Genomic DNA, 26,854 nt, shown 5'->3' with positions numbered 1-26,854 from the left:
AGTAGATAAATAGGTACCGCCCTGGCGGGAAGGTAAACAGTGTTTCCGTGCGCTGCTCTGGTTCGCCAGAAGTGGCTTAGTCATGCAGGCCACATGACCCGGAAGCTGTACGCCAGCTCCCTCGGCCAATAAAGCGAGATGAGCACCGCAACCCTAGAGTCGGTCACAACTGGACCTAATGGTCAGGGGTCCCTTTACCTTTACTAAGCTGAGTATTGAAAATAATCAGTAAAAGCACAAAGGCAGGTCACTGGCCTATCTAGCTGAAAACTGCATAGTGACACCTTTCTTACACATTTTTTTAGTGCATGTCACATGTGTTGAAACTGTTTCTGGTTTTTTTTGCATGTGAAGAAAGAGCCTGATCTGGGTCAAGTTAGAGGAAAAGTTCTATGGATAGGGCTTAGTAAATATAACTCTTAAGAGAAGCAGACAGACACATGTCCTTTTTTAAACAGATCTTTGTCCCTGTACTTGACTGCCACAAAGTCACATGGCCAGTCCTTTTATACTGGTGACTGTGCATGTTCACTGACGAACAATAAATGAGAGGGAAATACCACTGATGTTTGGTGGAATGCTAGTTCGATTGATGACCAGAACCATCACAAGGAATAAGTAATGAATTCAAAATAATAGGAACACTCGATGGCGCGCGCACACACACAGATAGAGAGACAGTGTATAATATTTAGGCACAAGTTTAAGGTAGTCTAAATGCCAAAAGAGAAGGAAATGCTAAACAGAGCAATATATTCCCATAAGGGCCAGAATGAAAGCCTTCAGCATAAGGTATTAAGGCAGAAACTACTACAGCCAATTATGCTGGGAACATAACTGAGGAATCAACCAACAAACAGAAATGAGTTACTTTGATTCAAGCAAATGTTTTGTATTAGGAAGTTAATAGTGATGTTTCCAATGCCAGTGTGGGGTTATGATCTGCAGACTGAAACTTGGAATGTGAATTGAAACCGATACAAAGCTAAGCAGCTGGGCCTGGGATCAATGGCAAGCCAAGGAGTAGACGAACAGGAACAAAACACAGCCTTCGGAGACATTGTTTGCATGAAAGATGCCTTTCTCAGACAATGCCAGCTCTTGGAAGCCATATCTCTCACTGGTTCAGTCCTTGGTTATGAAGTTTGCTAAGTCTGAGGCTGGTTGGCGCCAACATTAGATTATGGACATTCTACATTGTAACAGGGACGCAGGTGGCACTGTGATGTAAACCACTGAGCCTTGGGCTTGCTGATTGGAAGGTCGGCGGTTCGAATCCCCACGATGGGGTGAGCTCCCGTTGCTCGGTCCCTGCTCCTGCCAACCTAGCAGTTCGAAAGCACAACAAAGTGCAAGTAGTTAAATAGGTACTGCTCCGACAGCAAGGTAAATGGCGTTTCCGTGCACTGCTCTGGTTTTGCCAGAAGCGGCTTAGTCATGCTGGCCGCATGACCCAGAAAAACTGTCTGCGGAAGCGGACAAACGCCGGCTCCCTCGGCCAGTAAAGCGAGATGAGCGCCGCAACCCCAGAGTTGTTCGCGACCAGACTTAACTGTCAGGGGTCCTTTACCTTTACCTTTTACACTGTAACTTCATGATAAAAATTGGGAGGGTTTAGAACTGTACCCATTAACACAAAGCTGCAGTTAACAGCTGATATTTAGTTGGTGCTAAAACATTCTGCAGTTTGCACAAACATTACTTACTAGTTTACCTTCATTAGAACTGCAACAGATAGTTAAAGCTTCAACTTTAACAAATATATATTATACAAAATATCACCAGCAAAAATACCAGCACTGGAATTAATCTACATACAGTTCATCAAAAATGGGCCCCCAGTCACCTTAGCAGTAATAAGAACTAAAGAAACACAATCAAATACAGAAAATATCCAGTGATATAATCTACTCTTTTTCACTATTTTGCAGAATGATTTAATGCTACTTCTGCTTTTGCTGGTGGCACTTTTATGGAGAATTTTTGCTTTAAAAGGAATTGTAAAAAGCTAGAAGATTTTAATTGTGTGTAGTATACTTTGGATAAAAAGATTACTTATAGCTTTTTTCACTGCACATCACAAAGCCATATCAATTGCCTGCCTTTAATATCCACTTTTGAAATAAACAAATTGCTTATTTTTTCACAAAAGCAATCAGCTTTTTGTACAGGGGGGAAATGCACCTCCTATAATAAAAACGGATGAGTGTGTGTGTGTGTGTGTGTGTGTGTGTGTGACAGAGAAAGAGATTCCTGATGCAAAAATAAAACGATTATAGAATAATAATGCTTGGAAGAATGAAAACACTAGATAAAAGCAGAATATGAACGAAGCGTTATCTTGATGCAATCTGTTAAGCTTTGCTTTTACAGATCATGTAGAGAGAGCTCTGCTTTGTGGCCGTGCCCCTCATAAGTACAGCATCAATATTTTTGTGTGGGGAAATCAGTAGCAGAATTAACTTTCTCCCCTGGTCTTAAATTACAAATGGAAGTCACTATTACTATTACTATTACTATTACTATTACTATTACTATTAAAATTTTCTGCCCCACCTCTCCTCCCAAGAGAGTAGCAAACACACAAGCAATAAAACAGGTTAAAACTTTGAAAAATAATTCCAATGAAGATGCAGACCGGAAAAATCTGTCCTTAAAAGACTTATTGAAAGAAGAAGACCTTCAGTAACCATCAGAAAGACAACAGAAATGGCATCTGTCTAATATTTCAACTTCCAGGCAGTGGCAGCATCAGAAGAAGAAGAAATATTGCAGGCACAGAAGGGGCCAAGTCCATTGTCAGTATAGCTTTGTCCATCAGTTAAGAGCTCTGAAACAGAAATACTGCATGTCTCACATCCCCGACGATCCTATCCCCAACATTTTTTCTTTGAGGTAAGTCTCCTTGAATTTGATCAAGTTGACTTTCAAGTAAAAGAATTTATAAAAATAAATAATGCCATGGAAATTTGCCCAACCCTGCCACGGAAATTAACTTTCAGAGATCTTAGAGGGGCAGTTAAAATAGAAGCAAAGTTTTAACCCACAGCGCCACCCACGTCCTGCGCCACCCGCGTCCCACAGGTAGGTACTCGCAAATTCCTTATCAAGCCCGCCTGTGTGCCTGTAATCAGGGAGTCCCAGATTCACTGGACCATATTCTTTTGGACTGCCCTTTGCACAGCAGACTCCACAAACAGATGCTGAGCAACATATTGGACCTGTGACCCACGACTCCCAGAGAAAGCCAAATGAGGTTCCTCCTAGCGGATAGGAACAAGGACGTTACTGCCCCAGTAGCTTCCTTTTTAATCTCCCTCTTACCCGAAAGGGTTCTTAATGAATCATCCCTCTAGGGAATAGACAGGGTGAAGCAGAACAATCGAGTACCTTGTGATCCTCGAGAGCATCACTCCTGTCCCTTTTAAATTTATCCTAGTGTTTTGAAATGTTTTAACTCGTAATGTCAGTAAAGGTATTTCCATTGTATTGTATTGTACATTTCTTTCACCACCATCCTGATGTGTTTTGCAGTGTGTCAAAACCATCAGTGTGGTGATCCTTCCCAAGTTACTCCTGAGCCCCTTGAATTGGCTCAGGAAATGGCCCTGTTAGTTCCTGATTTGAGGAGAATAAATTGAATAATTTTTGGACCACTCTGAGAACAGAGAGTCCACCCATTTCTAAGAGCAAGCTTTGGGTTGCAGCCTGAATCCCAACAGTATAGAGGTGTCATGGATTGGTAGTTGGTAAGTAAAGGAACTGGGGAAGTGAATGGGTTGGCTCCCCCCCTCCCCCCCAAAAAAATACAATGTCTGTAATCTTAGGGCACTCCTAGATCATAGATTATTGCTGGAAACCAAATGGTTCCTGTGCTATAGAGTGCCTATTTGCAGCTACAGCTGGTTCACTAGTTACAGCTGTCATTCCTAGGCAAGGACAGCTTGGCCTCAGCGATGTACATATGTTCCAGTAGTATTTAGACAATTACTATGCACTCTTCATGAAGCTACTCTAAAAAGTTCACTAATGAAAAATGGCCACCACCAGGGTTCTGATGGTGACAGCTAAAAACCATAAGACACTGTTTTGTTTTTTTAAAAAACACACACACACACACACACACACACACTGTACTAAGTGCCTATTTGCGACCGAGCCTCATGCAAGGTTTTTATTCTGGCATATAAAGTACGGAATGGCTTAGGACTTGAAGGACTGCCTCTCCCCATCCTGCCTGTGACTTGAGATCGGTTGAGCATGCTATCTTGACAACTCCAACGCTGACTTCAGCTTGGGGATTTGTGACCTTTCAGAGGGCACTCTCAGCAACAGCACCCCAGTGATTTAGCACATTCGCCCTAGATGACCAACTGGTACCAATGCTGTATATTTTGCGGTGCCTGCTAATGTCCTCTCTATTTCAGCAGGCCTTTAAATGCTAAGGTCCCCCTCTATAGTGATAATGGGTGATGTTTCAGTTAACGGTCCTGCATTCTTTTGTTGTGTGTTGCATTATTTTAGTGCCGGTTGATATTTTGGACCCAGGAGAAGCAGCAGAGTGATATGCTGTGGAAGTGGCAGACATACCCAGAGGGCAGTGGTGCAGTGGAGGGGGAAAGTGGGGAAGCCCTGCTCTAGTGCTCTTTTCAGAGCAGAACTAATGATGTCATCTCCTGGAGTGGTAATTGATGACTCTTCCTTGCTCTGACAAGTGAATGAAGTGATAACAAGGCTTTGAGGTCCTTTTCTTTGATGGGGTCTCTACTTTACACTAGCAATTTAAAGGGCAACACTTCCTTACAAGATTGTTTGCATTTCTAATTAAAAGCCTAAGGACACATTTCAGCCTGCTGAATATCCTTTGTTAAAAACCTATTTGTTTTGTCAGTTTAACCTCTGCTGTCAGAAATAAGCACCGCTGGGTTCAGTGGAGCTTACTTCCCAGGTAGGCATGCACACAACAGCAGCCATGCTACAAAGGCAGTTGTAGCATTAAAGCAGCAGCATTGGTGTTTATGGCACTACAGAATCCTTCTTGAAAGACTTGTTTTCCTCCCTTCATTTGCGTAGGGCAGGCATGGCCAAACTTGGCCCTGCAGCTGTTTTGGGACTACAATTCCCATCATCCCTGACCAATGGTCCTGTTAGCTAGGGCAGAAGATATAGGACGATGAAAACACGAACCACACGCCTTCTGAATAGTTTCTATCCAAGAGCTCTGATTGCACTAAATAATGATCTCAGGGCCAGTTGCAAGGTTTAGCAAGCAGGGAGTAGGAAGGAATGAGATAGGTTTTAGGTGATGTTATGCCTTTAATAGGTCATGCTATATTCTGGATTATGTTATGTTTTATAGATTATGTCTGAATAGGATGAGAGTGTCGGAGATACGTGCAAATGTATATGTGAACCCGGTCTTTGGGTGGGTGTTTGATTTTCGTTGTTGTGTATACTGTGTATATACGGACAATGACAATAAATTTATCTATCTATCTATCTATCTATCTATCTATCTATCTATGATGGGAGTTGTAGTCCCAAAACAGCTGGAGGACCAAGTTTGGCCATGCCTGGTGTAGGAACATTTCTTTGCACAGCTGCCTGCATTTTTGGATTCTCCTTGGAGGTGTGACTAAGGACTTAGGGTTCATAGAATCATAGAATCTTAGAGTTGGAAGGGACCCCAGGGGTCAACTAGTCCAACCCCCTGCACTGCAGGCTTGCCAATAGTACATTGGGAAAACGATCTAGGGGTCTTAGCAGACCACAAGCTTAACACAAGTCAGCAGCAAAAGCACATTTTATAATCCCATTAGGCATTCCATTTAATGGCCACCACAACACCGGGATGTGAATCAAATCCCATATGTACTGTGGTTTTTGCTTCACTAATCTTAGATAAATTAGCACATGTGGAATCCTGTCTCCCCACCCTGCAAAATTGCCTATAATCCAAAGAACATGGAGGCTGCTATTAAGGTCCTGACCCAACTCTTATCCAAATCAATGGGATTCTTTTGACAGTCTCCAAGGGGAGCTAGCTCTAGCTACTACAACCAAAGGTCTCACCTACTTAGCACTCACTCATCTGTCCCAGCTCAGAATTTCACACTTGAAGCCACTTAACCACTTGGCACTGGCTGAATGCATTCCCATTAAGAGAACATTTTACAAATGTTGTCCGATTAAGCAGTAGTGTTGCTGCTATTCATTATCGTAAGGGATAAATCAGATTCCTGGGAAATGTGCCAATAAAACAGTTTGCACTGTACTTACATATTTGACTCTTGATAGATTTGGTGAAAATGTCCTCATGTTAGTATAATAAAAGCCCATTATCAGTTTAACAGCAGAAAACTTGCATTCATTTTTCAAGAAGATAGCAGTTTCAAACACCAGTTGCCTTTTCAACTGAACGGCTAGAAGTATGTTATGAAGAAATCTACTTGCCATCATGAGAGAAGAATGGCACATTGCGGCCATGTTTTAAATGTAATTTCTGTTCCTAACCGAGAGAGCAACTTTGCTATAATAAATCACTTTACTCATTGTTAAAATATATATTTGGGCACTAACCAGAAATTAGTTAGTTAGTTTTGTTTTTAAAAAGAAACCCCTTCATCGGACACTTTGAATTTATTACACAAGTTTGAAAACCTGTCACTAGTCATTATTCAGGAAACAAGCTTTGCTCCTTTCTCCACACTTATTAATAAATAACCCGATTAATTGTTATAGCCATACCACATGGTATCCCCCCCCCCCCCAGTTCACAGAATTCACAATACAGTGGTACCTCAGGTTACGGACACTTCAGGTTGCAGATGCTTCAAGTTACAGACTCCACTAACCCAGAAATAGTACCTCGGATTAAGTGGTGCTTCAGGTTAAGAACAGTTTCAAGTTAAGAACGGGCCTCCAGAACGAATTAAGTTCTTAACCCGAGGTACCACTGTGTATTTCAAAGGACCCAAGCAATTGAAGCCCTTTGTTAATGGAGTTTATTAACTCTTACACTAATATTCTGTTGAACAGAGTGCCAGGCAACTTGCTCTTATGACTGTTGTGTAGATTTTGTTTTTGACAGAGTTAATGGGTATTTGTTGGACATTGCCTATGAATCAGTAATCACCAAAATGAAATGTTTCACCTTTTGGACTGCATGCTAATAATAATAATAATAATAATAATAATAATAATAATAATATGCATTTATAGCCCATATTTTTCTCCAGCGGGACTCAAGGACATTTGAAGCCCATGGTTCCCCCTCCCCCAAATCCTGGGAACTGAAGTTTGTTAAGATTACTTGGACTTGCAGCCCTATGATAGGTAAACTACACGTCCCAACATTATTTTGGGAAAATCAAGTGCTTTAAATATGCTTAAAATATATGATGTGTATACACAGAAACTGCTCATTCTTACTGTCCAGACATTTGGTGAAGAAACTAAACCAGCAATTTCCCTTTTCTCTAATGAACTGTTCCTGCCATTCATAGATCATCTACTTTCCCATTTTAAAAATATTAATTTCTGAAAGCTGTGTCCTTCTGCAGAACTCCTAAAAATTGAACACAATCAATTTCACCCCCTATATTTCATAACATAAGCTAAATAAAGGGAGAGACATTCATTTTCACCATCAATTTACCATCATCTGGGGAGGAGTGGAAGGAAAGGAAGGTGGAAACCAAGCACACAGAAATGTGTTTTACAGGCTTATTGAAACTATCAAGAAAGAGTTGCAATCATGAAAAGAGAAACAATTACAAATTCAATCATTCTACACACAAGAAAGCATCGGCACATCTCAGTAAAGTTAAGTACTTTTAAGACCGATATGCTTAAATATCATCCAGGGGACTGAAATATTCTAATTTTTGCCTGGATCTAGCCTCTTGCATTTTGGGACTTCATGCTAACATTAGCAGTTAAAAAGAATAGGTGGGAAAGCATATATTTTTTCAAAGGGAACTTGAAATTGGATGGTTGCAGCTGCAGTGCAAGGCGGAAGTGTTTTCTAATTCTTTAGTATGGCAGGCAATATTCGGAGCAGAAACAACAGCTGCCAACAGGTTTGAACAAAAATTACAGTGCAAACAAAATGCAACACCAAAATGAGTAAGTAATTCTAGGCTATCCAAGCTAAATTGCTATGGCTGGCAGGCCTAGTAATACGATGCTCTTGAGGGCTGTGTTGCATTGAAATGTTTGGTGCTGAGGAATGGGACTCATCAAGGGAATCTGTATTGCACTCTAGTGTTTTCTGCAGGAATGGAGAGCCACAGAGCTAACAAAAGAGAAATCAAACAAACATAACAAAAAAACCCCAGCACTCGTTTTCCCTGAGCTGCCTTGGTCAAAAGGGAATCAACTGCTCACATAAAGATCTGCTTAAATTAAGAAGCAAGGCAGGTGAACAAGCCTTATTTTAACAAAAGGGGAGGGGGGTGAGAACAGAATCATCTTTTTTTTAAGCTTGTAAGAGAACCAGCATTGTAAATTCTCTCTCTCCTAGAAGGTATCTTACTGAGCTCTGTGTGTGTGTGTCTTGATGAATACCAATGATTTTATTTTTAGGGTGGGGGATATTTTAAACAAGGTTTTTTAATTAATGGAGTTCCTTCCCAACATACATGGAGTTAAACTGTTTCCATTAATAAGGACTTGTCTGGATCAGACGAGCAAAGTCACCAGGATTTTAAAGGTCTTCTAACAAACACTTGCAAAAGTCTGCTAGGGAAAAGTACACTGAGGATCCAGCAACACAAATATTTTGAGTCTGATTCCTAAGGATAGGATAGGGATCAAATTTCTAATCTTTTTCTATTCCATCCCTAACTTTCATTCTCCTCCCCTCCCACATTATTCTCTCTCTCTCTGGAATTATTGGATTTGAGAAGTACTCGTTTACCTGTGAAATATGCATGTTCTTCTTTATGTATAACATAGAAATGTAAATTTCTATATAAAAATTAACAGTGAAAATTCAGGTGTTTCCTTCAGATTTCTCTTGAACAAATAATTATTCTTCACACAATCCAGGGATTCTGTCTCCTGCTATTACCATTCTACCACCCTTCCCCCACCCTTAACATTTGCTCTGATTTGTTTTAATGCCTGCAGCATTAAAGTGTCTTCACTGTCATGGTTTCTAGCTTGAGATGTTGCATTCTTGCTGTTGTTGATAATCTCATTATAAGAATTAGAGCCTTTTCAGGCAGTCATCTCTCTCCCCCCTCCCCATGCAGCAAATATGCAGCTGATGCACATTTGTTATGTGGAGTCCACAAACCTTCTCTTAAGGGAGCACTGCTGTGAGAAAATATCTTATCTGTAGCTGAGAAAAAGAGATGGCTATGGGTGGAATTCGGTGTCACGATAAGGCAATCATTCCATCAACGCAAGCATTTTCCCCTGCCAGATGGAACAGTCTCCCCTGTCCTCCCCCCACATGCTGTTCTGGGGAGGGGAGCAGAGGAGGGGAAGTCCCATTACACATTTACAACTGCAAAAGGTACCCCTTCAGCAGTCTTTCATGACAGGACATAACTGTTTCCCATTCTAAGTGACGATAAGAAGCCTTGCCCTCCTTCTGAACTGGCTATGTGATCACCTTGCAACATGCCTATGCGATCTCTGCTTGACTGGTCACAGTATTTCCTGACAACAAGAAATTGTTTGTTTGTTTTTTTAAATGAAGATCAGATCGATAGGAAACAGTTGTTTAAAGAAAAGGGAAGTCAAGTTGTTCTTTTAAGGGAAGAAATTGATCCCTCTGGATTCTGGAAGTTCCCTTTCCAAAGGGGAACTAGCAATATGGTCAATACTGCAAATACCCGCTCCACAATTACTAACTTTTTGAACACTCACATCACGTTTGAGAGACTTTTGTGGTTTTTGTAATCCCCCAATTTCTGTGTAATTCCCCAGTCCAAACACCAAGCAGATTATGCGAATGGTTCCAGTCTAACTTGTGCTCATCATTTCCCCCTTTTAGTAAATAAATGTAAAACAAGTCTATTTCCTATTCTTCTGTACATAATGTCAGGCTAGCTCATACCATTCCATTCCAAATATAAATCACATTGTATTGCATATACTATGGTGCCCAGCATGTGTTTGTGTGTGTGTGTGTGTGTGTGTGTGTGTGTGTGTGTATTCCAACCTGTTACTTGCTTGTGGTCTTTTTCTATAATAATGATATCGCTTTTAACAATCATCTACAAAGATCCTTAGTTCTGTTGGAACTGTAATCTGAGCATTTAACCATAAAGCCAATAAATAAAATAAAATAATAACTTGTGTCCTTAAGTACCTCTGATTTTGGAATTAAAGCTGCAAAGGTTGTGGTTTCTATACACAGGAGTTATCTTAAGTGTGCCAAATTATATAAGTTTATAAATTAAAATACAGATATTAAATCACAAAAGAGCCTAACCAAAGACCTCTGAGCTTTCAGGAAATATGGAAGGAGAGGACACAGGGAGGAGAGGAGGAAGAGGAGAGGAATTGGCCTGCTCAATCCCTAACTCTCTTCCTCTATAGGGATGTTTTAGGAGGAAGAAAATCGAAAAGATTAACTTTCCGTTCCCACTCACCAGATCCAGATAGCTATAAAATGCTCAGGTTCATGTCTGGACATCAGATCCCAAACTATCCCCTCTAGTGCTGTACAGTACAGCAAGGTGAAATCTCCAGGTAACAAGAAAGAAAAATATACAGTATGTATCCCCCCCCCCCCCCGAGCCCTATTTCCACCACTATGAAACCTGAACAAGGTTCCTTTTCCAGGCTGTCTGAACTGCCAGACACAAGCACTGTAAGGAATGGTGACATCCTGCAAGACTTAGTTGCAGATCTCTCTATATAACGATACTATTAATTTGAATCTTTGTCATTTATAACTATTTTTTAATAAGCTGATTTCAGTTCAGTGCTGATTTCAGACAGATGCCCACCTGTCTCAAATGAATTAACATGGAGCGAATTTTCAAGAGCTACAAATATTACTATTGTATTTCGGCACTTCAAACACATTAAAAAGAATATATAAAAAGCTGATTTAGACGCAGGAAGAAAATGTACGATTTACATCCATTGTTGGAACCGCTGAAGCTTTAGAAAGCTTACTTTTAAAAATGGGGCTTATACTGCTATGTATCTCATTGTTGCTTTTTTTTTCAGAAAGAAAAGGGGGAGCCCATATATAGCCCTACCTTTATTTCAAACACTTCTGATCCTCAGAGCATTAAATGTCCTTGCAGAAGATCTCATTGTTCACAAGGACTGTCAGGGCTGTTAATTACTCAGGTGGAGTTAGCATACAGCTCATTAAACCATGTCAAAACTTTCAGTCCTGCTGTACTGTATCATTCCCTTTAGGGGATCTCCTATCAGTATAATTCGATCGTTAAAAATACATCAATTCATATCATAATCTTACACATAGCAAAAAAGGGGGGGAAGGCAATTGTTACAAAATGATTATAATTTTATCCCAAAAAGTGCTGCAGTGAAGTCAAGTGTATGTAATTAACATACAGCGGGTGTATTTTGGTGAAAGGGTTTGCTGGTAAGCTGTTTTTACTGCCTGTTATCTTAACTGTCACAATGCTGTACAGGAGCAAAAACTGGGATTGTTCAGAATATTAACATTTCAATGGCACTTTTAAAAGAAAACCCACATCCATTTGTATAACTTCAGCTGCAATCCTATTCATTCTTGAGTGCATGTCCTATTAAACTTCTGAATCGTTATGTAAAGGATTGGGCTGAAATTTTGGGATCCCACTGTTCTGGGATTCAGTTCTGTTTTCTGTACAGCACCCTAGAAACCTCTGGCACTTAATAAACATTGAGTAGTAAATGGACACAGATGCATCAGCCTAGGCTCATTCAAATTTACTCATAAGTCTTCTCTCTCCTTTCTCATTAATCTGCAAGGTTTTTAAAGAAAAAAACAAAATACGCAAGGAAGTTCACATTTAAATGTGTATTGAAAAGCATATTTTTAAATTCATTTCCTCTTTAAAAGTGCATTTTCTAAAAAAAATTCTCTTTAAAAGTGCCTTTTTGGAATGCACTTCAATACGTTGTGTTTTTTTTTAGCTGAGATCTCAGTCAGAAAATGGGCCCACACAGTGACAGAAGCAGATCTGGAAAATTCACATAAGAATTTACAGAGATTTTCAAGCATTCTTAGCTAACACAATGCACAGCTTTGCTTATTTATTAAAATTATCACACCTTTCCTCCCAAAGGAGCCCAGGGTGGCACACAGATGTGGTTAAGCCCGATCCCATTAAATTCAATTTGAGATATATAGATATACATAGTTATTCTTCACTTTTATACTGATTAATGCCAGAACAGACTTTAAAGCGGTTCACAAAGTAATAAAAGTACAAAAAACAAAAGGCATGTGTGCTTAACGCACCATCCCAGTTAAAATCAGAGGGATTTATATATCGGGCCTTGGGAACCAAATTCTTCTGCAGCTTCCTTCCAGCCTGCTACAGTTTTTGCATTTTTTAAAATAAAAATTACTTACTCCCATAACCCATGAAACTGATAAATGCTCCTGGCCTTCTCACAATTTAGACCAATACTGGTCCAAATATATTTAAATGTATTTCAGAACATGTGGAGATCTGTTTGCACACTGAACACGTACCAATTTCTTTAAGTCTCAGACATTATCCAAAGAGATTATGCTTGATTTACCTTTGGTTGTCATGTTGTCTAATGTCAAACGAAATTGATACAATTCACTTGTAACATATTTTAATAATGTGTAAAGACACTTACCATCTTTGTTTCTACATCAATCCTGTGAGGTAAGGTCATTCATTCTATTGCTAATTTATTGATCTGAAACTGTGAAACAATGACTTGGTTAATACCACATACGAAACTCTGGACTAAGCATATAATTGAACTAAGGTGTAAAGTTCAGATCTGTATGTTGTAAAAAGCGCAACCGAGTCACACATTTTCTGGTTATACTTCTAGCTTAGTGCGCAAACTGCCAATCCATGCATATTTCCTTTCACAGGTTTACATGTCCACTGTGAGTGCGCTTTGGCTTCCAACACGGTGTTCCATTGCGCCAGAAGCGGTTTAGTCATGCTTGCCACATGACCTGGAAAGCTGTCTGCAGACAAACGCCGGCTCCCTTGGCCTGAAAAATGAGATGAGCGCCGCACCCCATAGTCACCTTTGACTAGACTTAACCATCCAGGGGGTCCTTTACCTTTTTTTTTTTTAACATGTGTGGCATTCACACATTTCTCCATGAGCAAAATGCGCACATCTTAAAAGCACGGAGAGAAGGGGTGTAAGGGACTTGAGCATCCCCTGTTGGGTCTTGCTTGTAACTTGGGAAGCTGTCTGAAGGCCAGTTCTTTCTCTGCCGTACCTCACTAGCTCCTAAGATGCACTTGACTGTCCTTTTAGTTTTCATATTCTTTTCCGAGGATGTTTTCCAAGGAGCCCTTGAAAGAATCCCAAGGATCAGTGTGGGTGTAATTTAACTTTGGATAGAATCAATTGCAGAAATGCCTAGACTGTAACATTACTTGTTGGGGGCTGTAGTTGTGGATTTTTCAAAGAACGAATCAAGTACTTGATCCTGCACATTTGGCAGTTGGCCAAATAAGATGAGAAGAGCAGTCCATGTGCAACTCTGTCCATGACATGTGCTTGAAAGTGAACAAGAGCTGCAACCCAAGCCCAATAATATACCTACCAACAGGCAGATAAAATATGTTGAGCCTTTCATAAAAATGTGCTGCCATCTACTACAGAATACAAATACACAATCTGGTTTTTAAAGTCTAGTTTATATTATTATTTTCTGTTTGTGTGTGTAAACTTAGAAAGTGCTGGACAGCCTATGCTCCCACTCTATGCCTGAGAAATTCTTCTCTTTGCTCATAGAACATGACAGAGAACCATTAACAAGTGTGTGGGGGTCCTCCCCCCTCCCCTTTTTTTGTATCTCGCAAAGAATTGTGTATTGGTAGAAGAGTGATAACCTACAGATTTTTCATAGCCAACCTTCAGGTGGGATAATGCATCTTCAAAAATATGAACTTGAGTTAAAATATTAAACACTCACGTCTGTCTCCGACAGAAGAAATGACAAAGAGTCATACACTCCCGGTAAGAATGACCTATAAGTGTTTTCTGTTTTTCCTCCTACAGGAGCAGTTAGTGTGGAGTGCAATGAAGCGGATCAACAATATGATTCAGCCTGTCTCTGCAGCTTCGTGGTGAAAGAAAGGATAAACTAAAAAACTACCCTCCTACAGCTCTTAGTTATCGCTTCCCACACTTTAACATCCTCTGTCACCCCTGGCGCTGTTACTGACCCATGTTAAGCTAAACTAAAGGATGATAAGTTTGCTGCCTTTGCCCTTGTCCTGAGGGGCTGCACATTATCCTATCAAGCATCAGAAGCCATTTCGATGGGATATTTGTCAACCTACCCATCCTTTTTAGATCAAATGAAATGGGCAGCGAATTAAAAAAATGTCATTCTCTAAAGGAAATGGATGACGGCTTTTGTTTCTAGTAATAAATTGGTGCCATGACCTGATAACACTATTTTTGGTATTATATTTGACAGGGTTACTGTTTCCAGTTCATTTAGGAAATAGCAAAGGAAAAAGTTTTTATATCCTTTTAATAATGATGATTTATTTTTAGAGTGATATATAGAAGCAAGAGCTGGCAAAAGGGTAGCAGATCCGGAGAAATTGCAACCTTGGCAGTTTATTAATTAACAATCATGAAGCCATCAATTTTAAGAAAAGAAAATAACCATAAAACATGGTACAGATGTGAACATTTTGATCTTCCTTCCCAATTTCATTATCGATATATATTATTCCTTAGGTTTCTTTTTGTATTGTTTCCACTTATTTTCTAACACAATATGGACTCATAGTGCAGTGTGATCTATATACCTTGGGCTAAGGTCAAGGAAAGGAACCATAAGTCACTCCCTTAAATGAATGCTTCAAAGCGAATCTTCTGTATGTAACAGCAGTAAACAGAGATCAGAGGCTGACAGGCTTCCAGCCTCCAGAATCAACTTGAGTTTTAATATTCTCCAAGAATTATTGCTGCATCACCGGATGACAAAATGCTTGCTAAAATGAGATAAAAAGTAAATATTATTCAGCCATGTAGGAATTATACATTTGAGGTTTTACACAAAAAGCACTGAATTGAAAATTAATTCATTTTAAAATGCATCAGTAGATATGCTTGTGCCATATACTGACAGTGCAATCCTACATATGTCTACTCAGAAGAAAACTCCCATCAAGTTCAGTATGTAGAAGGTGATAGGAATGCAGTGCAATTCTATAAATGTCTGCTCAGAAGAAAGCCATACAGTGGTACCTCAGGTTACATACGCTTCAGGTTACATACACTTCAGGTTACAGACTCCGCTAACCCAGAAATAGTGCTTCAGGTTAAGAATTTTGCTTCAGGATGAGAACAGAAATCTTGTTCTAGCGGCGCGGTGGCAGCAGGAGGCCCCATTAACTAAAGTGGTGCTTCAGGTTAAGAACAGTTTCAGATTAAGAACGGACCTCTGGAACGAATTAAGTACTTCACCCGAGGTACCACTGTATTTGAGTTCAGTGGACATAGGGATGCAGCCTAAGGACCTCTCTGCAATGTTTTACAGCTAAGCAGATTTTCTAGAATAATATGTAGGAAACAGTGGATGACTGCTGAGGTGGCATTTAGAGGCCACCAAGGAGCTGAAATAAAGAGGGAGGAACGTCTGGGCTGCCCCTGAAGATGGCTCAGAAACTTCAGTTGGTGCAGAATTCAGCGGCCAGGTTGCTCACCAGGGAAGGCGGTTTGAGCATATTACACAGATCCTAGCCCAACTACACTGGCTGCCAATTAGCTTCTGGGCCACATTCAAAACACTGGTTTTGACCTATAAAGCCTTAAATGGCTCAGGACTGCAATACCTCAAGGACCACCTCTCCCCATATAAACATACCCAGGCTCTCAATCATCATCTGAGGCCCTTTTTTGTGTGGCTGCTCCATAAGAGGTCCAGAGGATGGGAACACAAGAATGGGCCTTTTTCTAAATTGGCTCCCCATTTGTAGAATTCTCTACCAAAGGAGGCTCCTCTGGTGCCTTCATTGTACATCTTTAGGTGCTAGGCAAACACATTCCTCTTCAACCAGGCCTTTGGCTGATTAATATTCCATGGCCTGGAATATTGGGGGGGGGGGGCTACTGTGTGTGGGTTTTTAAAAACTATTTATTTTGCTCTTTTATCCTGTATTTTTATCTTGTAAACCACCCTGAAATCTTCAGATGAAGGGCGGTATAAAAATTTATAACAACAACAACTTATTCCCTTACTTGAGGGCCAGGGAGACACAAAACAACATGGGAAGCTGGAATGTGCAGGTTCTGACTGGCTAGGACTGCCCAGTGAGAATGCCACTGACTTCAACAGAATGTTCTGGAAGCTCCTAGCCAGCTCAGAGGTAATGGACCAGCACCATGCTGAGCTCAGTCACTCTCTGTTTCACTGCTACCTCATGACTCCCACCACCAATTGTGCTGTTATTTACCCTCCTTGGTCACCATTTAGTAGAAATGCCTCTTGCACACCACCTTATAGAAACATAGGAAGTCGCCTTATACTGCATCAGACCATTGGTCCGTTTAGCTCAGTATTGTTGACACTGACTATCAGCAGATTTCCAGGGTTTCCTAGAGGCACCAGGGGTTGCACCTGAAACTTGAGGCATAACATCTGCTGGCTAGAAGCAAAGCTATAAGCCTGGTTGAAAATCCTAAAATGCATTTCTCTACCAGTTGTCTCTGCAAACCTTCAGCAATGAGTAATCTAATGTGAAGATGAATGGGGGGGGAGTCCTGATCACAACAAAGCATTCACATTCTCCCCTAATACAGTGGTACCTCGGGTTAAGAACTTAATTCGTTCCGGAGGTCTGTTCTTAACCTGAAACTGTTCTTAACCTGAAGCACCACTTTAGCTAACGGGGCCTCCTGCTGCTGCCACGCTGCCGGAGCACAATTTCTGTTCTCATCGTGAAGAAAATTTCTTAACCTGAAGCACTATTTCTGGGTTAGCGGAGTCTGTAACCTGAAGCATATGTAACCTGAAGCGTATGTAACCCGAGATACCACTGTATTGATCTTTCCAAAATAAGTATTAATTCAGGTATCACGAGTGCCCTTATTAATAGAGGCTAATCAGAGTTAGTTTCACAAGCAAGTTAGCAAAGAGTTCATATGCCAGAAGAAGATGCTTTTCCAAGTTGAATCTTCAGTGGACAAATGACGGGGACCTGAGAGAAGCATTCCATTTTTACTTAAAGAGTCAACAGCAAATGGCTAACAGCAACAGAAGCACAGAAATATATGATCCTGCACTTCCAGTCCATTTTTCAAGATACACACCAATGGACATTTGAAATCAGATATTGTCCCTTAGTCACCATTAGTCAGATGGTGAAAGCACCATTAACCTTTCAGGATAAATTGCAGCCCCTTGCCATATCAACACATAAGCAGTGCAAATATTAATAGAAAGTTTCTCTATTGAAAAGTGTCCATTTAAGAACCATTTTCTGCTTTTCTAAATGTTTGTTTTCTTTTATTTCAAACAGACTAGCTGTGATAGCTCAGTCCATCGCCTCTTAATCTCTTGGTCATGGGTTCAAGTCCCACTCCCACGGTGGGCAAAAGATTCCTGCATTGCAGGGGTGGACTAGATGACCCTTGGGGGTCCCTTACAACACTACAATTCTATGATTCTGTGAATAACAGCATTTTAAAATGAGGTGATAAATTTAGTCACTTTAATTTTGCATATATTCTGGATTTCTTAAGGTCTTATGCTTATGGATTCCTGTACCAATGAAGATCGTTCAGACTCATGTCCACGCTATGAAAACCTGTGAGATTTCAGCATGATACCAAACTGAGTCAAATACATTCTATGGCCACAGGAACTCTATGCATGTCAGTCCCTCATGTGCCTGTCTGGCAATCATGCATTTGTGATTTTGCCTGGAAACCCCACAGCCTTGTAGTAGGGGTGAGGAACATAGAACAGAAGTGCCAAAGGTTAATATTAGTGAACAAGCAGGTCAATCTGAAAGAAGGGGGTCTTTAAGATATTTTGGTGGCAAACATTATGTGTGCAAAAATGCATAGAAAGAGGACATAGTGAGCAGGACTGGAAACAACTCTCTCCAAGGTACCATATTGCTGTCAGTCTCTGTAAGCCTCTATATGTTTACAAAATTATATAGAAATATAAAGGGGGCAGGAGAAAGTGTGTGGCTTTCTAGAGGGGGGGGACCCTCATTTGGAGGGTTGTGCCCCAGTGAACCTAGTGGAAGAGTCTCCACTCAGTACATGAGCATCAATAAATATTATTTGGATAAATAATGAAGCCTGTGCTTATAGTTTCTATAACCTCACACCTACATGCTCTGAAGTTTCAGTCTCTGCCACAGTTCTTTTATATCAGTAATGCCATATGTCAATCCCAGTCCCTCTTGGTGGTTGATTGGTAAGAGGTTAAACTTTTAATATTACTTATAACCATGAAATGTTCTATTAACGGGAACATACCACATGGTTCAAGGATGTTTCATTCTGGAAACTGCTGTTATGTTAGGCAAGACTGTAAAACCAAGTTTTATGTGAGCTGTTCTGTAAAATACTAACATCAAGATAACTACATGAATCAAAGCCTACAGAACAATTTATTATTTGATTATATGGCTGGAGACTTTATGGCAGAAAGCCTCTAAACATGAGCTGTGATCACTTTAGTGTACAGATACTTTAGGTCAGGATTAACCTACTCTAAGTCCACCCCCCAGCTGCAATCATGCAAGATTTAAGGGACAGTTACCTAGTTTGGAACCATATGTTGCTGATTAATTATAGGGAAATGAAAGGAAACTGAAAAGGATTCAAAGTCTAGAGAGTCTATGGCCAAAATTCCTGACTGGAATTTCTCCTAACCTGAGGCATTGGATCTTGGGGAATTGCAATGCCCAGGGATAGGTCACCTCTTAAATTCATCATTTTGGGATGAGTCCTCAGAGTGTTAATTGGTGGTGGAAGGCTAAATATCAACAGGTGAGCAGCTGAGCCAGGCTGGATTACATTTGTTTGAAAGAACATTCTTTTCTTATTTAACTCTATCTGAAAATACACTCAAGCAGTGCTTGGAGTGGGGTGAAGTGGGGTGCCATGCCACTTTCTTTCAGCTACACTTATATCCACTCTATACCAGTTTAGGTGTCCTGTTATGGCCTGAGACTCACAGGTCAACTGATGGAAGCAGGGACTCCGACTGGTAGGAAGGGTCACTTTACCATGGATGGAGAGATGGATGGATGGATGGATGTGGAAAGTGCTGGCTGCAACATTCTTACTGAAGGAGAGCTGTTGTCTTGGCAACAGACATGTAGGAACTCACCATGCCCCTTAGGAGAGTCCAAAAAATTGATATCAGCACTGTTCAGCCAGCAAGGGTGCATCTATTATGAAACTTAAGCTTCACGGCCCCTGATCCCAGAGGAGGCCCAGATGCGACTTTAGTCCACATTGCTTTAAAAAAATAAAATGGGTCTAGTAGATGTGGTTTAAGCCACATGACTCAAATTGATTGTTTTTTGTTGTTGTATATGTTTCAACAATTCCAAAGTTTGAGAGTCAGTAGCACAGATGTTTTAAAGGTTGTTGTAAACAACCCAAATGAAGAAGATAGCAGTGGTTACCCAGACCTCATTGCTGGTTGTGAAGGGGTCCCCATAACAGTTCAAGCTTCAGGGCCCCCAAAATGTAGGTCAGCCACTGTGACCCAGTCTCTGTGTGTGTGTGTGTGTGTGTGTGTGAGAGAGAGAGAGAGAGAGAGAGAGAGAGAGAGAGAATATTGTGCCACTCTTTCTTTTCTGGTTTGCTCATATCTCACTGTGTCATGCTCTGGGCACAACAGTTTAAGAATGATATTGACCAACTTAGATGTGTCCAGACAAGGGCAAAAAATTATAACAAGGGAACTGGAAACCTATGAGAAAAGTTGAAACAGTTGGTTAAATTTAGCTTGATAAAAAGATGGCTAGGAGGAGATAAGATGGAGAATAAATTTCTGTTGTTCCAGAGGTTAGGGCTCAAACTAATGGGATCAAATTACAAAAGAAAAAAGGCCAGGATTCTAAATATTAGGAAGAACTTCCTAACACTATGAGCTGTTTGACAGGTTGTCTTGGAAGATGATGGTGTTTCTTTGTTAGAGGTTTAGATCAGGGGTCAGCAAAGTTTTTCAGCAGGGGGCCGGTCCACTGTCCCTCAGACCTTGTGGGGGGCCAGACTATATGGGGGGGGGGTGAACAAATTCCTATGCTCCACAAATAACCCAGAGACACATTTTAAATAAAAGGACACATTCTACTCATGTAAAAACATGCTGATTCCCAGACCATCGGATTTAGAAGGCAATTGGACAGGATCTGGCCCCCGGACCTTAGTTTGCCTACCCATGGTTTAGATTAAACAGAGTCTGGATGGCCACTAAACAGGGATTTGGGTGTCAAGAGTCTCTTGCCTCATTAGGGGAGTTGAACGAGATGACCTTTGCAGCCCCTTCCAAGTCTATGGTTTTATAAAGCCTGTACTACTAGGCAGGACTCTCCTAGCCACCACTACACCTTTTCATTACTTATTGGGTAAAGAGAAGGAGCAGCAGAAAGGGCCAAGAAAAATCTTCAAACTTCAGCCAAGCACAGACAATTGTTCAGGCAAATGCACAATTCATCCCACACATGCAGGGATCATGAAACTGTGGTCCTTGCACATAGGTGCATCCAAGGTCTTACTACAACCTGAAGCCTTCTGTGGTTTTTACATGACCGTCTGTAACATCGGTAGATGACACTGTGTGGGTCTGTTCAGGATGGGGGTTGATCCCAATCGTGCCAGGATCAGCAGGGAATCTTCTAGGCACATCATGCTTTCAATCTCTAGGCCTCAGTGATTTGTAATTAATCCCCTTTAAAAATTGATTGAATTGAGAATATCCAGAGGACCTCCTTTTAATTAATCAATTTAAAAGATCAATTACAAATCAGATTTGGGAAGAGGGACAAAGGGATTCTGCCCATCACATATATGATCACTATAGAGATGGACAAATCAAAGTTAATATCCATTGTCTTTTTCAGATATCTTTAAAGAAAACCAGGCAGAAAAATATTTTCCCCCCTTAAAAGCCAAAATATGTGCTAGATTAAAAAGAGCATGATTCAAAAGTGAAGTTCTTTAATTCCAGCTGGAGAGGGTAAGTATGTGTTAAACAGTTAGACCCTCCAACTCACATCAATGGGATTCAAATAGTGATAAGATGCAAAAGAGAATAGAATTCCTATACCTTTAGCACTTTGTGTCTTGCAGAGATTGAAGACAACGCCGGCTGGGAAAAAATTCAGACACTGAAAAAATTCTAGACACTTAGTAAAGTTATAGGGTTCTTGTCATCCTTTGCATTTGTTCAGCCTAGTTTCAGAACACTTAATGGTATTCCTTTTATTTAAGAAAATGTATATCCTGTTTTTTGATTAGAAAATAGCACAGAAGGTGGCTAACAGCATCCAAAAGTGCAATATCAAGACAATTAACATTAAAACATTAGAGTAGTTTTAAAACACCCACATACCCACATACCAACAACAGCTTCTTTATGGTAATGATAGAGGCAGCAAACATTAAACTACTTCTTCTGGAAAATGGGGGTCCACTGCAATAAATGAGATTAACAAAGTAAGTTGTTTGAAGATTGCAGTCAAATAAATATTTTATGGAGTTCGTGGATTGCTTGCTAAAGGCCTGCCATATACCATTCCCTCAAAATATTGTAAACTTGGACTTACATGCAAAAAATGCACTTAATTCATTTATGAATACAGAAGGACAACACATAAGGGTGGATATAGATTTGCTTTTAATCAACAACCTCCCCTATCCTTTAGTTGATCTCTTAACAGATAGGTAACAGGAAAGAGATTTCTGAATGCTGTGCAGAATCTGACTGAAAGGTCTATCATGACTGAAAGAGTTTCTGATCCAAGAAAATGGGCACAGATACCAACCTTCTGATTTACATTCTCATATTCTGATTTACAGCAATGTTTGGAGATGGCAAACAGGCATTAAGATTAATAATATAGAAGTACAAATGTAATCTACTGAACCAAGGTTGGCTAGGCAGACACACAATATAGGTTAAAATATACCAAGGTAAACTATGGAAACTAGCTGGCCTGGCTCTGCTCACACTAAAAGTCATTAAAAAGATTAGTGGAAGAAAAGTTAAGCATAAAAAATCAGCACTTTGGGAAATACTGACAATTTTATTACTATGGAATGTCTTCCTCAAAGAGGTATGACTATAACTGAGACTGCCCTAGGTTAAGACATTTTAATTGTGTGCACATTTTAAAGGATTCAGACTGTTTTTAGCTTCTTTCACAGATGGAGAATGTGTGCCATCCATATTTTGCTGTACTACAACTCCCATCATCACCTTGACCACTAGCATGCTGGCTGCATCTGATGGGATTTGGAGTCCCAGGAACATTTGAAGGGCTCCCATCCTTGCTATAGCCTTTTGTTGCCTCTCCGCCAGTAAATTGTTATGAAGGATGTTACTGTATTGCACATTTGCACGTTGAATGTTTCTTTGTCTTTTTTCACCATCGTTGGATGGAGAATGCTTTAGAAATATTTCCAATAAACACATTAAATCTACTACATCCTAGAAGCAGTAGTGAATGTTAGTGATGCACTAGATGTCGAGGAAATAAACAACTATCTGACTTTTAGAAGACATCTGAAGGCAGCGCTGTTTAGGGAAGTTTTTAATATTTGATGATTTACTGTGTTTTAAATATCCTGTTGGGAGCCGCCCAAAGTGGCTGGGGAGGCCTGGCCAGATGGGTGGGGTATAAGTAATAAATTGTTGTTGTTGTTGTTGTTGTTGTTGTTGTTGTTGTTGTTGTTGTTGTTGTTGTTAAGTGATTGCACCCAATGGAAGTCCAACTCAGAGTGGACCTACCAAAGTTCATTAATTTGAATAGGTCTACTTTGAGTAAAACTTAGTTGGATAGAACTGTAACCATTTATATTGGGTGGAATTCGACATTGTTCTAAGACAACTGCTCCACCAGGACAAGCATTTCTGCCTGCAAGGTGGATTGATCCTACTTCTCCCCACAACACACTGTTATGGGGTTTCTTCTGACTCCCCGTCCTGAGCCAATTTTGAGGAGCGCAGGGCTTCCACTGGCAGAATCTCATCCATTATTCTTAGGTTATTTTACTTTACCTGTTATTCCATCAAAAATTGTTCAAATGTCTGTATCTCAATGGGGCAAGGACAGGGTCAGAGGTGAGGGGCAGGGAGTGTGCGAGGGAAGTGCAAAGGGGGTGGGGAGAGGGGAAACAGTTATCTCAGATAAATCTCCAGTAAACTACTGATAACAACAACAACAACAACGTATTCAGGAAGGAACACCTTTCGTCCTCACTCTCTTTAGAATCAACTTAACACTGAAAGCTGGTAGTCAGATGAACAGGGTCTGAACTCTCAGAACTTCTCTGTGCCCTTGATGGAAGTGGCAAAGACCCAAGTGACTCAGAGAACTCTGAGTTCAGCCATTTAACTGCGGGTGTGGGTTGAAGAAGAAAGCTGTATGAAACTGCAAGACGCAAAATCTACTTAATTCAACAATTTTGGCATTACTACTTCGTCTATGGCTGTAAAAATACATTGTGTTTTCTTTGAGACTATAAAAAAAGACTGTTACAACTTGAAAGCTTATTTTTACTTGTAAAGACTTCGTACACTTGCTTGTCCAACTCTTTTTCATCTCCTGGTTTTTTGTTTTGTAAAAAAATAAAATAAATCCACAGTGTGTTACCTGAAAACCAACCTTTATTTGGCAAGAGATGTCGTGCTGAATTCTAAAAAATGAAGGAAATCACAACTAAGTGCAGATATTTTTGCCTGAATGGGAAATGCAATTTTATTTTTTTCTGTGGGAAATTCTCTCTCTCTCTCCCCCTCTCTCAGCCCACCCCCCAAAACTTGCTTATAAGTGTGTTCACAAATGGCTGCTCTCAAAATAATTTTGGACCAGATCAGGACAGGTTAGTTATTTGAACTTAGTTATCATTTAAACCAAGGAACCAAGTTAGCAAACATCTAAGCTCCACTGATTTTAGGGGCAACCAAGTTTCACTAACTTAGTCAAGAACCAATCCTTTGTGCTTGTTAAAATGATAGATTACTTCTACTTGGTTCTATAAACTTAGGGTTGAATTAACTGTATTATTCTACCATGGAGAGGGAGCGGGGGGAAGAAGAGGGAGAGAGAGAGAGAGATTATAAACAAGAAGAGAGCTAGGGAAAATATACACATTTGTGTCCCTGTTCCAGTTTTATCTCAGATTTATATTTTCCTATGTCTTTGTTTCCCATTTTAGGAAATGACATTTGTATAGGGAATACCCGTTATCATATGCTAAATTTTGGAACACCATTTCTCTTTCCAAGTGTAAGGCAATACAACCACCTTTCCAAATATGTCCGGGCAAGGCTATGCATTACCAAGACACACTGTGAAAAACTTTTTTTAAAAAAGGCAAAAGCCTTCCCCACCCCATAAATATCATTTCACCAAGAGGGAGGGAGAAAAGAGGAGGTGTGAAAATGCCTTGAAAATGCAAAATTAAGAACACAGGTCCGTAAGGACAAAAAGTTCCACACTTGCGATCTCGCTCTGAACTGTGACCCGCGCTTTGACTGGGCACTAACTGCAGCATGCTTGCCTCATCAGCCACCGTCATAGCCACCCCAGGGTATAAATCTCCAGCAGGGAGCCAGCTCCATTTCCTTCATCCTCAGCTACACAGCAGCCCACTGCCTCTTCTACGCTCACTGCCGAGACCCTGCCGAGAAATCAGCATGCAACCCAAGAAAGCATCCTTTCCTCTGGAATAAAAATTAATATTACTTGTCATATTTCATGTCTGAGCTCTTTTCATGCTTTATCCTCTGGTAATGAGGGCTAAATTACCAATATTAGTAGATTTTCATGGCTAGCACAGAAAGAGCTGTTACCAGAATAAATGTTTGCATTGCTTCTGTTGGACACAGGCTTTGCTAATGCAGCTTTGCTAATTATTTCTAAATAGGCAATAATCTGCATCCCCTAGCGCTGGGTAGTGGATTGGCCACGTACCTGCTATTTCCCTTATTTACATGTTTTACAACTTTATCAACTACACTAATTACACTCTGAACACTGTTTAAAATTTTCTGTTAATAGAGATACAATGATGCACCAGAGGATGTGTATTTATGCCATAATTACGCCTCTGTTCCTGCGATGCAGTCTCCAATTAGCTGTCGACGGTGGCACAAGCAGCTGCCTGGTATTCTAAAGCAGTGAAACATCTGCACAGAGGATGATAGCTCACATGGATTTTTTTTTTTTTTTTTAAGCCTAGAAATTTACACCCAAGGGAGTGCAGACAAATAGGAGCCTGTCATGTGTAGGGATGATTAGAAATCCTCACCATGGCAACATTGGAGCAGCCATGTCACAGAGTGAGGGGACACATGTCTGATGAAAACGCTAAAAACACTTGCCTTCCCCCACCCCCAGAGCTTCAGGATTCCCAACTTCCCTTCCCTCCCCCCCTCTCTCTCTCATCCCCACAACCCCCAATCCTTCTCTTTGCATCTAAAGGCAAAGCAAGGAGCAGGTGAAAAGGCCAAAATATTCAGCCCATGTAAGGTAGATGGCACAAGGGCATTTTGTGATTAGGAAATTGCAAACAGCGTAGCAAATGCAGATCTTACTGGGTAATGTGAAAAATATCCAGGGGTTATTTGAGCATCACCAACACCACCCGTTTTGCAGGAAAGTTGGCCAGGCAAATGTGGTGGGATAAAGAAGGTGTGATGGGGATACAGACAAGTTTAAGGAATAAAGTCAACATGCTTATCCTGCAGGGCATTTGGGGGCCACCTTTCAACCTGCATTAATTCCAACGAATCCTCTCTTAATGCTTAGAAGAGGCGCAGGGGTGGGGATGAGGGGGGAGGACAAACATCTGCTAACCTGGTGTCAAGGCCTTGCCTGGTCATGAGCCGCTTTTGCAATCAGCCATTCTTTGCAAAGAATTGGGGGGAGGGGGGGCGCTTGCTATTATTCAACCTTTTTAAAAATATTGAAAGCCTTAATTATTGAGATACGTTAATTATAACATGCTCCTTCCAGGATACTACTATGGATTCTACCATATCTGTTGAGTAGAATAGAAACGCTATCATAGGAAGGACAAAAGAAAACAAGATTTAGATTTGAATTCCAAGGCATCGGGGTAGGTCTGATTTCACAACCTTAGATCAGAATTGACCCCTTTATCATTTTGTTGTGGGGAACTGAGTCTGATTGGGGTAGGGGCAAATCTCTTTCCTACCCCACTCTCTCTCCCCCCCCCCCAAAATAAAGTGTGTTTTGCCTGAAGATTTGAGTTCAGGGACGAAGAAGATCTGAACTTTGAACAGAGCTGCATACGCACCATAGATTTAAATGAAATTTTTTCCTCAAAGAATACCGGAAACCTCACAGGGCTACAGCCACTCTGAGGTGTTTTTGTTGTATTGTTTGTTTGTTTTCTACTACCAAACAGTGTACACTTTTTGTGAAATAAATAAATAAATTTCCAGCACCCTTAACAA

The 26,854-nt window shown here is 40.5% G+C and overlaps 1 protein-coding gene across 1 annotated transcript in view; it reads right to left on the bottom strand.

Moving 5' to 3' along the window:
• Nucleotides 1–26,854, bottom strand: part of LOC310704367 (uncharacterized protein) — a 375,036-nt gene that overhangs the window by 40,587 nt on the left and 307,595 nt on the right. The window contains exons 13-15 of the mRNA XM_083497727.1: nucleotides 21,761–21,841; nucleotides 14,979–15,164; nucleotides 12,817–12,885 (exon numbers count right to left, since the gene is read on the bottom strand). The gene's annotated coding sequence lies outside the window, so the exon portion shown is untranslated. The remainder of the gene's footprint in view (nucleotides 1–12,816; nucleotides 12,886–14,978; nucleotides 15,165–21,760; nucleotides 21,842–26,854) is intronic.

This window comes from Podarcis liolepis (assembly GCF_965112155.1).
Source record: "Podarcis liolepis genome assembly, chromosome: 3".
Classification (NCBI taxonomy): domain Eukaryota; kingdom Metazoa; phylum Chordata; class Lepidosauria; order Squamata; family Lacertidae; genus Podarcis; species Podarcis liolepis.
Note: the sequence above shows the minus strand (reverse complement) of the source record. Positions and strands in the feature narration are given on the sequence as shown.